Genomic DNA, 13,137 nt, shown 5'->3' with positions numbered 1-13,137 from the left:
TTAGGAAGATTAACAATAAAATTGTGTTTATTTCAAAAACATTTATTGAGTATCACGTATTGAGTGTCGAGTATTGGGAAATGATTGTTACAATATGTAAAAAGTCCTGCTTTTGAAGTCTAACTTTGAATTCAATTTAGTATACCCACATGAATATGATGTGAAGATCTTGATAAATCATCTCAAGAAGTTTATGTTAATATATTACATGCCTTGTGTGTTGCCTTAAGATGAAATTAATCAGAGAGGTTTCCAGAAGGTTGATTTTGAAAGAGGGAAGAAGCAGAAGAAAACTAGGTAAGCAAAGAAGACTCACCCAAATATTTATGACTAGAAGGAAAAACACAAAAAGCACAGGACGTAAAGTACATAAATAACTCCTTGCTTCAGAAGATTTATTTTGAAAATTTTGAATTAATTAGTGTTTGCCCTCCTAGCCCAATCTTCACTTCTCATTCTTGTGAACCCAAATTATTTCTAGTTCTTTCTCTTTTCCCCTGTTTTGAAACAGCAGAGTAAAGGCTTTGAGGGGCTGATCATAATGGTAATAAGCTTGGTTCACAGCTGGAGACAATATTCTCTAGATAAGAGTGTAATAAGAACGCTTAATGTGATTTGTTTTCCTTATATAGAATGTGATTCTTCTCTCAGGGAAAACTTTTCAGGTAAAGTTAAATACATTTTGTTCTCACCCAGGACTGTCAGAATCCCATTCAAGGAGAACTATGTGCCCATCAGCTCTTTACCATAGTTTGAGGGGAGGGAAGAAGAGTGAATCAGCGTGGACATCCCTCCCTCACCTTTTGGTATCCCATCTCCGGGCCGGGGTCAGAAACACAGTGCACAAAAGGAGCAGGCATGTGGCCCGTGTGGGTGAAGCCAGCTGGGGAAGACTTTGGGAACTCTATAAAGGTAGCCTTTCCTCAGCTCTAAGAATATTGCCAAGCTGAATTGTGTTCCCAGATTTGCAGTTTTCAAGAAAATCTGGACAAAGGAATTTTCTATGAAATCTAATTTTGAATGTCAGTGAGTGACTTTTATTTTTTTTAATACTGCAAGCCGAACAAAACACTTCTTCAGAATACATTCCACCCCTAGACAGGCAGAGTGTGAGCCCTGGAGCATGAACAATAGTGAACTCTGGTAACTGGCAGGGAGGAAATTGGGCAAAAGGTTGAGGTTAGCTGTGGCTCCTCTGGGTTTTGTCTCAAGTCCCAGTGCATCACCAGCTCTGCCAGGAAACCCGAAAGCACTGTGGCAGCACCTGCCTGACTCTTTCGCAGCCAAATTTGCTTAAGACGAAAAACATTTGCACAGAAGAGAAAAAAGCCCTATTTTTTTTAGCATACTGCTAATTACTTTGTACTTTAGTTCTCCATCTTTGTAACCCCAAATACAAGTTTTCTTTCTTTCTTTCTTTTTTTTTTAACACACTGGTAGGAACAAAGAAATCTCAAAAACTATTCAAAGTTGCTAAAATTAATGTCCAGTAATGTCCAAGATGTCCTTATTTTCCTCTCCAGGTCATATTTTAGAGTAAAAATAACAGGGCTAGAAAAGTAAAGAATAACAGTAGATAGGAAGGGAGGGGCTTTTTCATGTTATGTAGAATTTCTTTAAATAAAAATAGGTAATTTGTATATGAAATCTCATTGTTAGATTTATAATGCTGTGCTCCAATATACTCAGGATGTCAGTTCTGAAAGCCATTTTTCATAAATGTAGTACAGTTGACCTCTGAACAACATGGATTTGAACTGCATGGGTCCACTTATATGTGGATTTTTTTAATAGTAAATAACCATAGTACTACATGATTCATGGTTGGTTGAATCTGCAGAGGAAGAACCTCAGATATGAAGGGATCATGGATGTGTTGGGCCAACTATAAATTATGGGTGGATTTTCAACTGCACAGAGGGTCAGTGCCATAAAACCCCAGTAGTTCAAGGGTCAATTGTATTTATATAAAATACTTTACGTGAGGTAACAACCCATTCATCCAACTTCCTGCTCAATAATTAACAAATATTAAACTTTTTTCTTCAGGTAAGCAATAGAGAACAGGAGAGCAAGGATTATTAGAAGGTGTAATAGAAACTCTTTAAATTATTTCCATAAATGGAAGGTACATTTCCAAGTTAAAATTGCATAAGCACTAAACTGTAAGCAATTTCCCAGGAATATTTTTGAACTCAAAATCCACCAATACATAACAGGCATTTTCCCAGAACTTGTACCATCTCTTACATGAAAGCAATTTACACATCAGTTTTTATTTTGGTGGGGTTTTTTTTCTTTTTTTTTTTTTTTTTGGCCACACCACATGGCCTGCAGGATCTTAGTTCCCTGACCAGGGATGGAACCCACGCTCCCTGCAGTGGAAGCTTGGAGTCTTAACCACTGGACCTCCAGGGAAGTCCCCATCAGTCAGTTTTCAGAGTTGGTGCAATATGCAAGCAATAGTATTCTCTTCAGAGCTTCAGTATCCTTAGATATTTTCTTTCTATATAGCATACATTACCTAATGAATCGATGTACCCTAAAAAGCATACAGTGAGTTTACAAAGCTCAATTTGGTATCATGATGGTTTGTTTTCTATAATTTTCTCTTTTATAATTGCCTTGATGATTCTTTTTTTCTCTAATGAAATGATCACTGTCGTCATTTTGCTGGTTGTTGGTGATGACATGCAGTACAAACCCAGGCTTCATGCATTCATTCAACAAATATTAATGGAGTTTTCCCTATGTACCAGCGATTATTCCAGACATTTGGACTATTTCAAAAAAAAAAAAAAAAGAAAAGAAAAGACAGACCAAAACTCCTGTTTCTGTGGGAGGGAGAGAGACAAAAAACATACATATACAATAAACAAATTATAATATAAATAAAATTTTATGTTAGAAGGTAATAAATGCTCTAGAGAAAAAAGTAAAGCAGAATTAAAGGGAGATGAGTGGATAGTTGTCATATTCAATAAACTACACAACAGTTCAGCCCTCATTTGAGCCAAGACTTAAAGGAAGGACTAGTAGAATGAACAGCTGGTGCAGCAGCCCTCGTGTGAGAGAGTAAACCTGGTGAGTCTGAGGAAGAGCAAGGAGGCCATTGTGGTCCAGGAAGAGTAAGCTACGGGGAGAGTATTTAGAAATTCACTCAGAGACAAAAACACTGAGGTGGGAGGAAACCAGATCATTTAGGACACTGTAAGCCACCTCGAGGATAGTGGCTTTCCTTCTGTATGAAGCAGGGACGTATTTTCATGTTTTGCGCAGAGGAGTGTTACTTGATTTGTGTTTTAATGGGACTCTCCTGTGCTTGGCATAAATCATGGGACGTATTTTTGGAATAAATCATAAAAGGAGAGAAACCAGGAGACAGGTTGGAAACTAGTTCAGTAATTTCTGCAAGAGATGTGAGGAGAAGAAGAGCAGTTAAAATTCCAGAGATCATTTGAGGAAGTAGAACCAACTAGATTGCCTGGATGTAGCATGTGAGAGAAAGAGAAGAGTCAAGAAATAGGTTAAGATTTTTGGTGGAAGGAAAGAAGTTAAATTTAGGACAAACTAAAGTCTAAGATCCAAATAGAAAGGTCCAACAGACTATTAGGTCTATGAGTCTAGTTTGGAGTTGGAGAAGCATTAGCATATAGAGGCTATTTAAAATCATGAGACTCGGGCTTCCCTGGTGGCGCAGTGGTTGAGAGTCCGCCTGCCCATGCAGGGGACACGGGTTCGTGCCCCGGTCCGGGAAGATCCCACATGCCGCGGAGCGGCTGGGCCCGTGAGCCATGGCCGCTGAGCCTGCGCGTCCGGAGCCTGTGCTCCGCAACGGGAGAGGCCACAACAGTGAGAGGCCCACGTACCGAAAAAAAAAAAAAATCATGAGACTCACTGAGATAATCTAGGGAGTAAACAATTAGAGAAGAAAATATACCCAATACTTGTAGTCAGGTAAAGGAGACACAGAAACTGAGGGAGGAGCCCCTGAGGTAAAAGGAAAATCAAGGTACCTTGGAAACCAAGGAAAACAAAAATGTATCATGAAGGAGGGAGGGACTGACCTTGGAAGATACTGCTGATAGGTCAAGTAGGATAAATACAGAGGATTGGCCATTAGCTTTAGCAACGTGAAGGCCACCAGCAGGCTGGGCTATATAATGTGCAGGGCCCAGAGCAAATCGTTCAAAAGTTAACAATTTCAGGATGGTGACATCAGAGCATTAAACGAAGCTCAGGGCCCTGGGCAGCTGCACTGGTTACATGCCCATGAAGCTGGCCCTGGTCGATGGTGACATTGACTAGAGCAATTTATTTGGAGAGGGGGGTGTGACAGCCTGAGAGAATAAATGTAAGAGAATAGGAAGAGGTTTGGAGAACTGAGTTGGGGAGCTTTGCTGTAAAGAGGATCAGACAAAAACAGGTGATAACTGGCAGATGTTGAAATCAGTAGAAAGTTTTTTTTTCTGTTTTAAGATGGGCAAATTAAGAGCATGTTCCTTTGCTAAGTGGAGGCTTATTTATCTTCAGCAGAGACAGGAAAAAATAGTTCTTTAATAGGTGAGTAGGTGAAAGGAGATAGAATCTTATGCCCAAGTGGAGAGGATGGCTTTAGAAAAGAAAGGAATAATTCACCTTCATAGTCACAGTTGGCAAAGCAGACTATGTAGACCCAGATGTCGGTACATGTGTGGATGTCATCGTGGAGTCCCCGAAAGCTCGATTTTCTTGATGAAATGTTTTTCTTGTGGCACTGCTGTTCTTCTTATTACTCTAGTCAGAACTCCAAAGCACTCCATTCAGAAACAAGGCAATTTATGCATTAAATAAGCAAAGATAGTTTCCTTACATCTCAGTGGTGATTTTGGATATTTGGGTAAAGTCAGAAAACTGTCACTTTACTGAAGATGGTATTTGAATCTCACTTCAAAAACTGTTCCTATAGGGCTTCCCTGGTGGCACAGTGGTTGAGAGCCCGCCTGCCGATGCAGGGGACACAGGTTCGTGCCCCGGTCCGGGAAGATCCCACATGCCGCGGAGCGGCTGGGCCCGTGAGCCATGGCCGCTGAGCCTGCGCATCCAGAGCCTGTGCTCCGCAACGGGAGAGGCCACAACAGTGAGAGGCTCACGTACTGCAAAGAGAAAAAACACACACACACAGAAAAAACTGTTCCTATAAAAATTTCCCCCAACATATTGATTTTGTTTAGTTAGTTCAAAATATTATTTCTCATTTTCTTAATTCTACTTTTAAAAAGACAGCATGCACTTAGTTATGCTAATAAGGATCACCACAGGAAGTATAGTATTCTTAGTTTCTCTTAATACCATCTTATAAATTCCTGAAGATACCCCCAATAAAATGCAGGTTTTTACTAAGTTTTCCTTGTGACTGTGATTGATTTTTTGAGTGAATTAATTCATGTTTGTTGAGTACTGATTCTGGACCCAGAACTGTGCAAGACCAGTAAAAGATATAAAAGAGGTTTAAAATTGGTGCATACTTCTGAGTTTTTCCACAAATGTACAGGCATACCTCAGAGATACTGCGGATTTGGTTCCAGACCACCTCAGTAAAGTGAATATTGCATAAATTGAGTCAGATGAGTTTTTTGTTCCCTGGTGCATGTAAAAGTTATGTGTATACTATTCTGTAGTCTAAGTGTGCAATAAATTATGTCTAAAGAAACAGGTACATACCTTAATTAATACTTTATTGCTAAAAAATGCTAACCATCATCTGAACTTTCAGCGAGTCATAATCTTTTTGCAATACGACATCAAAGATCACAGGTCACCTTAACAAATATAATCATAATGAAAAAGTTTAAAATACTGCAAGAATTACCAAAGTGTGACACAGAGACACGAAGTGACCAAATGCTGTTGGGAAAATGGTGCCAATAGAGTTGCTTGCAGCAGGGTTGCCACAAAACTTCAGTTTTCAAAAGACACAATATCTGCCAAGCACAATAAAGCAAAGGGCGGTAAAACGAGGTATGCCTGTACAGCGATTAAGTTTTAAGGTTGCTTCATTATAAATGTTTTCTCATTTGGGAGTATTTTCTGAACTTTAGTTGTTGCATTTCATTTCATTGTTGATTTTAGTACCCTTGACAAAAAGTCTCCCCATTATCTTAATAAAATTTTATTGAAATTTTAGGAGAAACTCATTTATTTTTATTCCTCTATAACTTTTTAAAATGAGATAATATATTTGGTGGAAAGGCTTTGGTATTTGATAACAGTACAACTTTTATGTACTTCTTTCTTTAACTTTTTTTTTTTTTTTTTTTTTTCTTTGCGTTACGCGGGCCTCTCACTGCTGTGGCCTCTCCCATTGCGGAGCACAGGCTCCGGACGCGCAGGCTCAGCGGCCATGGCTCACGGGCCCAGCCGCTCCGCGGCATGTGGGATCCTCCCAGACCAGGGCACAAACCCGTGTCCCCTGCATCGGCAGACGGACTCTCAACCACTGTGCCAGCAGGGAAGCCCCTATGTAACTTCTTAGTTAACGGTGTAACTTCTAAGAAAGCACTTCAGGATTGATATCTTACCTTAGATACCTAATAGGGTAAAAATCAAATCTTGAAAACTGAAATCAAATGATGACCCACAGATGTTTTAAACAATGAAATTGGTTCCTTTTTTCCTACAATGTACAGCTCTTTAACTTGTAATCCCGCAATCAGGCAGTGCAATTTTATCGATGAGTTTTCTTTGCCAAACAGCAGCTGTCTGGGCTCTGTAATCCAGCAATCACACTTCCTGCATGCAAGCAAACTTTAAGCTAAAGCAAGCCGCTCCATAGGCAATGGTAAGTCTTTACCATCATTGGAGAGCATGATTACAGTAGGTTGCCTGATCTCCTTACATGACTGACCAATGATGGCAATTTCAATATTCTCAAAGGCAGTGGAAAATCTTTTTTTCTGAATGGATGCCAGCTGGCCCTGATTTCCCAGACAGTCTTACATTTAAAGACCACAGTTATGCTTTCCTTGATATGTTTGGTTGAAGCTGTCCACAGCAAAAGCATGGGGAAGCCTTTCTCACTTGATGCTTTTATGTCCTTGGTCATCTATTCTCCTGTCAAATACTATCTATCACCTTACTAGCATCTTAACATCGAAAAGGAAATGAATTGTCATTTGCTTTTTTTTTTTCTTTGCGGTACGCGGGCCTCTCACTGTTGTGGCCTCTCCAGTTGTGGAGCACAGGCTCTGGACGCGCAGGCTCAGCGGCCATGGCGCATGGGCCCAGCCACTCCGCGGCATGTGGGATCTTTCTGGACCGGGGCACAAACCCGTGTCCCCTGCATTGGCAGGCAGACTCTCAACCACTGCACCACCAGGGAAGCCCTGTCATTTGCTTTTGAAGACATTGGATTCTTAGTGATGCATAGTTTCTTTGCCATTGTAAACCTTATGTCATGAAACTAGTGTGGTATAATAGAAACACAACCTCCAGGAGCATTTTCTTTGATTGAAATCAGTGGCCTTAACAACTTAGACTCTGAGTAGACATATTTTCGTTTCAATTAATTAATTTCAAAATAAATGCATCATTTTAACAAGGCCCACTCCTGAATGTCTCTTTGCCAGACTATACTCACATGCACTCAAGTACTGAACCCACTAAAACTTCCTCTTTTTAACCTTCCTGCCCCCAACCACTTTAACCTCAAAAACAACCTCTAAAATGTTTTTAAATTAACAAGAACTGTTCTTTTCAAGACAAACACCAATATGCAGTTCTGTTGCTAGTTAAATTCAGTTATAGAATGGTCTTTTACAGAGAAATAGATTTTCAATATTTCTTAAAGGTATAAACACCAGAGTAAAGAGTACTGCCTATTGACACACACCATTGTCCATGATGATTTTTGATAACTGATCATTTTAAGATGGACCAAGGCAATATAAATCAACATTTTATAAGCATTAAGACATTGAGTCATGTTTTAAGTTTCTTTGGTCTGAAAGGAAGACACGAAAGATAACGAAAACAACAAAAAGCTATAACCTTAAAAGTTGTTTTAACTTGCTGACTTCTAATTTGGGCACAATTTTCATGGAATTCTTGGAAAATTTTTATAAACAGTTCCCATGATATCAAAAACTTGAGGTACTAATAATGAATGCTTAGGATCCAATCAGCCATCAAAGAGATTCTTATTTTCCTTTTTTAAACTGTGTTTTTTCCCCTAAAGGTATGTTTGTTTATTGACTATGGTTTTCTTTTTTTTTTTTTTTTGCGATTATGCGGGCCTCTCACTGTTGTGGCCTCTCCCGTTGCAGAGCACAGGCTCCGGACACGCAGGCTCAGCAGCCATGGCTCACAGCCCTAGCCGCTCCGCAGCATGTGGGATCTTCCCGGACCGGGGCACGAACCCGTGTCCCCTGCATCGGCAGGCGGACTCTCAACCACTGCGCCACCAGGGAAGCCCTGACTACGTTTATTAATAGAAATAAATACATGGTGATACTTTGCATTTTGGCAAGTCAGTTTACATATAATCAGCCATTTACCACTTACCAAACATGCAAAGTTTACAGAAGCAGACAACCAGGGCAATCTACTCTGTCTCACTATAAGTATAAAGAGCAAAGCCTGGCTGGTTCTCCAGGGCTTCTATATAGATTTTTTCATACAAAGAATTGAGCTCTGCAGCTTCTAGACACCTGTTAATTTTCTATTTCCCAGATGACTAAATCAACTTGACCTTATCCACAAACATTTCTAGAAATTCTGTTGGTTATGGGCACTATCTTTACAGATGGGATCCTCATGTATGGAGTTCCATCATGATGGGTTTGATGTTAAATAAAATAACTAGATCATTATTTAATTTTCAGATTGTCAAAACATAACTTCAAATGTAACAAACAACAAAAACATTATTCTCACAGGCAGAGTGAACACAAGCAAAAGTTTTAATTAACTCATTAAAGAGGGAACCAGCAATATGACAAAGCTGGTTCAAAAAAGGATATGAAAGACTGAAAAAAAAAAAAGAATGATGAAATAAGATTGCTAAATTAGATGCATATGTTTCATGTTCTATTTGACAATAATGATCATAACCTTTTGGGTTATCTTCATTACTGGGTAAGAATCATTGGCATCTCTTCTGGACAAAAAAATAATTATGACTTATCATCATTTTTCTATAAGGTAACTTTATAAAGATGTAAAATAGTAATAATATTTTTATAGTAGTAATCATTCTTGGAGAGTAGAATGATAATAAACCTTAAGATAATAAACCTTTTATTTAGATCAGGCTTAGTATGGCCTTGAGAGTTCAAACAGTTCCAAAGTTAATTATTTTTCTGAATAAAATATAGAAAAATCTTTTAAAAATTAAAACATTTTTATCTTTCCACATTACATACTTTCTAAAAATAAAAGTTACTTCTCCCTGTGAGCGATGAATTACAGTTATATCAAACAACATAAATGGGGTCTTTTCCACAATTATAATCGAAATTAAATTCACCACAGTTTAAGTCTGAGATTACTCAAGATTATAAAAAAAATCCCATACAGAAAAATATTATAAGGATAAAAGCTAGGGTATTCTAAGTATATTTATGGGGAACGTAAATAGGTATTTTTTATGTTTTGAGGTGAGTGATGTCTCATTGAAATGTCACAGAAGACTAAAATTCTGGAGAACTTACCTGCTCTCACTATATATTTTGTAAATCACTGCAGCTTCCTTCTTTTCCAAAGCACAAGGAATGTACCAAAAATTCTCCTCTGGACAGAGAATATTTTCAATATTTCTCTTAGGATATCACAACAAAATAATTCTCACGCCCACTATTATTTATTCCTATCTCTGCTACTCTAACCATTATTTTTTAAGTAATGGACTGATGCTACAGATGCTAATTACAGACAATTTCTCCTCCAACTACTTGCTTTTGGTCTATTTTAGAAATCTTTTTTACATCTACCAGAAGAGGGCAGGGAAGAGAAGAGGAGGTAAAACTGTATTAGGATACCTTTGCCACTTAATCAGAAAAGACAGAGTTCATTACTTCTTTGTTCTTAGTTTTTAGCATTGTATCTAATAATAGTGAGCATTCAATAAGCATTTTTTTTTTAGATAAAATGGAATTACTTGTTAATGGCTCTAAAAATGTCTCTTAGGGGAAGAGGTTTTAACAAAAAAGAAAGTAAAATTTGGGAAATATTTGAGGATTAAAAGTCTTTGGAATTGCTTTCCTCTTTTCAGTTTAATACCTAATGAAACTATTTTAAACGTAATAGTCACTGAATAAATACTTATTGATTAAATCATGAAGGGTCAAGGATTGGGTGTATTTAAGCAAGGACTTAGAATGCAGGGGAACAGTATCACTAAACTGTACACGTGAGAAACTGCCAAATCCAAGTTTGTTCTCGACTTTTTCTTTTTTTTCTAATTGAAGTGTATTTGATGTACAGTATTATATGTTACAGGTGTACAATATAGCGATTCACAAGTTTAAAGGGTACACTCCTTTTATACTCCACACAACTGCCAAGTAAACTCCGTAAAATGCAAAGCTGACCTTGGTATCCACCTATTTAAAACCTTCGTGCTTCCTGCTTATTTTACAGAATAAAACGCAAGTGTATTTGCATTGTAAAGCCGTCAATGCCTGACCCCCATCGATCGCGACAGCGCCGCACATACTACTCCCTAGGAGAACTACACTGCTTCTCCTTTCACAAACACAGCGAGGACCCTTGGAGTCTATATCCTGACTTATGATGTTGCCTCTGATAGGAGTGCCCTTCCCACATTTACTTCCCTGTCTTTCTCATTACTGGAGTGTCAAGACTCAGATCAGGAATGATCTCTAGCACGACTTCTCTGAAGAGTAGTGAAAATTCCCCTCCTCTGGACTTCCTGGCACATGCCTTTCTCCTCACTCACATCATACAGCTGGTCGTCCCTACCCGCGAGCCACACTTGAAATGTGGCCAGTATAACTGAGCAGCTGATTATTTTATTTTATTTTATTAAAATTAAATTACCACATGTGGCTGGTTGCTGTTGTACAGGGCAGTGTAGCCCTAGACTCTTCCCAAAAGGGATTTCATGCTATACTGTTCTACTGTAGGCAAAATATGCTTTCTTAATATCCTTTCTTGCCCTTTGTTTCTATGTAAAAATCTCAGTAATTAATTATAAGCACTTCATATTTATGTGTATTAATATTTAAGCATCAAAAAGGGTCATTTTTTTTAAAAAGACATCATTTTTACTAATTTTTTGAATAATTTGCTTCAGCAAATATATTAAAGTCATTTTATATTATAATAATAAGCCCCTGCCTCTGTAGTCAGCTGAAATATGCTTTATTCCATGGGCCTTTTTAACCACTGTGAAAAATTGATTACACTTCATTTGATCTGGGGTTTACGGTATCAGAGTATACATGTCTTTCTGGACATTATTGGTGGTTTTATAAAACAAGGAGAAAGCAAAAGCTGTGAATAATTTTCAAACTTCAACTTTAATTTCAATATTTTAAAATTTAACTGACAAGGTAATTATCCCAGAAATTGTCCTAACTAAATGATTTGTGAAACTATGATTGTCCCATTAAAATGACAGAGTACTCAATCAGAAGACAAAAATGGTTCTCTGAGGTTTGACCCTATTAAACAGGTTCTTTATATTATTATCCACTTCTCCTTTTGAATATAGACAGCTGTGTGTTTCTGGGTTCATGAGGAAAAGTGTCACAACTAGAAGATGGCTAATGTGAATGCAGGGCAGTGAAGCAGGGGATGAAGAATACAGAGTCTGTGGGGAGATTGCCTGATTGGAACCCCACAAGGCTACATCACGGAGTGGTGTGATAGAAACCATTCAGTTGTCCTTTCTCTACATGAGTTTCTTCATCTGTAAATGGGGATGATACTTTGACCTGTAATGCTGATCTGGATTGTGCTACAGTAAAAACCCCACCTCTGAATTTTATAAATCAATAGGTGATACTTCTTGCTAACACTACCCGCTCATCTCAGATCAGCTGGGGGCTCTGTTCCTCATCATGCTTACTCAAAGACCCTGGTAGAAACAGCAGTCACTATGTGGAACATTGCCGTCATATAGCAGAGGGGAAAGGGCGCAGGAAGGGTGTCTGCAGCAAGTGCGCTCACCTAGAAGTGACCCATATCACTTCCCCTCATAAATCACTGGCTAGATGCGGCTCCAAGGCCAATAGTGCAATTCTACCATATGCACAAGAGGGACACTGAAATATTCAGTGAAAAGGCTCTAATGATTACCACAATAATTATACATATCTCATGTACTAAAGAGTTCTTTCACACAGATTACTTAGAGCAGGGACCTGAAGTAAGTTATTTTTATAATCTAACGGAAGAGTAAATGCATGAAGTGTGAAATTAGACAATTTCAATTTCATGTCAAACTAAATGATTTTAGGACTCCAAGTCTGCTAAAACCAACTAATCTGAGGGGGAAAAGTTGATAAGTTATCCAGAAGGTTAATACTATACTTCCATCAAGTATGATTTATTTTAAAAGGATATGTTGATTATAACTCCTTCATGTAAAAGAATGGTCATTTATTCATTCATTTGTACATTCAACAAATATATACAGGCACTGTGTTAAGTGGTGGAGACACAATGGTGAACAAAACAGAAATGGGTGTCTGCCTTCAGGGGAGATTTGGTGTTAAGTATATCACATGTAAACAGTTACTTAGGATTGTGATAAATGCTACAGAGAATTTCTATATAGACAATAGAATCAATGATAAGTATCTGAGAATTTTACAACCCTTTAAATTATACTATATAAAAATGCCTTCATCATATGTACATTTAGATATTGAACATCAACAAATCTTATGGTCTGGGGAATTCCTGGCGGCCCAGTGGTTAGGACTCTGCGTTTTCACTGCTGAGGGCACAGATTCAATCCCTGGTCAGGGAACTAAGATCCCATAAGCCCCAGTGCAGCCAAAGAAAAAAAAATTTTTTTAATATCTTATGGTATGGACCTCTACTAGGCACCAGAAATAAAGACATTATTAAGGCATGATCCCTTCCTTCTTCAAGGAGTTCATTGTCTCACACAGAAGCTGCCACTTAAAT

The sequence above is a fragment of the Mesoplodon bidens genome, assembly GCF_964165515.1.
Source record: "Mesoplodon bidens genome assembly, chromosome: 16".
Taxonomy (NCBI): Eukaryota; Metazoa; Chordata; class Mammalia; order Artiodactyla; family Ziphiidae; genus Mesoplodon; species Mesoplodon bidens.
The sequence above is the reverse complement of the archived record's forward strand: the minus strand, read 5'-3'. Positions refer to the sequence as shown.